Raw genomic sequence first — 2114 nt, forward strand, 5'->3', positions numbered from 1 at the left:
TGCGCTCTATCGCTCCCTCCCCTCGTTCGACACAGCCGTATCCCCCTCCCCTCCCCGCCTCTTCTTTCGCCGCAGATCATACTTCCCTTCCACCAGATGGCAGCTGAGAGCGTCGTTCTCCCTTTACTCTCTCACTCTCTGCTGTATGTGTGCATCAAGCTTCTCCCACCACAATCCACATCGACGCGACGGAGCCCATCACTATACACGACGCTCATACCGTCCACTCTAGCTCTGTCTCTTCGACAAGGAGTTCACCCACCCAACAGGAGAGAAATCGGTGTATACGTGCCACGCCATATACGTGTGTTTGTATGTATATGTATGAGACGCGATCGTGACGGCGCGGCGAGCGACGCAGGACAAGGACATACGTCGCGCGGTGCGCGCGACGGAGACAGAAGAGAGCGCGACGGTATGAGCGAGAAAGGTGACGTTGAGAGCGAGGGAGAGATTGCGAGCGTGGCAGAGGGAGCGAGTGGGAACGACGCCGTCGCCGTCGGGGCCCCAACCAACAGCCTCTCACTAGACAGTATTACTTTCAACCGTTTAGCGCGGGGCCAATGCTACTACTCGGCGCGGAGTATAGTCAGTCAGCCGAGTAGTCAGAATCAGCCATCCACGAATACCGAGGACGCTCTATCTCTATCTCTCTCTCTCTCTCTCTCTCTCTCTCTCTCTCTCCTCTCCCTCTTTTTTTTTCTTCTTTTCTTCGTCCTTGCGACCTCTCATTTGTACAGCTTGCTCTTCCGCGTTCGTCAGCTGAAGAAGAAAGGACAGGCGGATATGCATAGAAAGAAAGAACGATTTCTCAATGTGATCTCAACGTACATGCATTCAGATTAGATGCACCATCGTCGTTGCCGGTCATCCGGTTGTCAAGTGATCCTTCCAATTCTTCATACTTGAGACGCACGCAGCGGCCAAGCGAATTATCGGCCACGCCGACGCTACGCGCCGTGACAGACTGAGGCGCGCGACCGCCGCGGCCAGTGGATATAAATAAAGTTTCCGCGGATGGGAATCTCGCACGCGCGAGAGAAAGAAAGAGGTGAAGCGAGCGCGCGCGGCGGTCGAGGAGGAGAAGGAGAAGCAGCAGCAACAGCAGCAGCAACAACGGCAGCAGAGAGAGAAAGAGAGAGAGAGAGAGAAAGAAAAGGCGGAAGAAGGAGATCGACGAAGAGCACCGGCAACTGGCATGCGGCCGTTGTGTATTTCTCGCTTTGAATATTTCTTCCGGTGAACGCAATTCAGTCGAATGCCGAAAGGAGACGTATACCGCTGGAGAATATAAGTGAAACGTACGATATACGCGTGTAAATACCGGCGCGGAAAAGCGACGCGATTGACGATAACGACGTCGTTGTCGTCGTAGCCGCCACAAGGACTCGACGACGGCCGGTATATCGGTGCGGAGCGAAGCGGAGCGGAGAAGTATTACCCCTTCTCTCTCGCTCTCTCGACGCGCACGAAAGGGAGAAGAGGGTAATAGGGTGGGTGGACGGACGGACGGACCGGCAGGCGGACGGGCGTGCGGGAGGGAGGGGGAAGCGGCGCATCGCATTCGAGTCGCACGCGCGTGGAACACTCCGCCGACCGGTTATCGCCTTCAGTTGGCTCGTGGCTCGTGCGGAGCGTGGTCGTCGTGCTACCTGTGTGCTTCTTCCGGCCATTCCGCACATTCCGTCTGCTTCATCGTCGTTTTCGTCGTTGTCGTCGTCGTCGTCGTCGTCGTCGTCGTCGTCGTCGTCGTCGTCGCCGTCGTCGTCGCCGTCGTCGTCGTCGTCGTCGCCGTCGTCGTCGTCGTCGTCGTCGTCGTCGCCGCCGCCGTCGTTGTCGTCGTCGCAGCCACCGACGTCGTTTTGTCATCGTCGTCGTCGTCGTCGTCGTCGTCGCGTCGTCGCGTCGTAATGTGCCTATGACGAGGTGATGAACGGCCGGCGTCGCAGTGTCGAGCGTCGTAGTGACAGTGTTCGTCGTCCTGCCGATGGACGATGACGATTAACGTAGCGAACAGCAGCACCGTGGTGGTCGCTCGTGATAAACGCGCGAGGGTAAACAGTGTGCTCTGTGTGATCTAGTGTACTTCTACTTTTATCTGGCTTTACGCATAT

Source organism: Atta colombica, unplaced genomic scaffold (genome assembly GCF_001594045.1).
Source record: "Atta colombica isolate Treedump-2 unplaced genomic scaffold, Acol1.0 scaffold207, whole genome shotgun sequence".
NCBI lineage: Eukaryota > Metazoa > Arthropoda > Insecta > Hymenoptera > Formicidae > Atta > Atta colombica.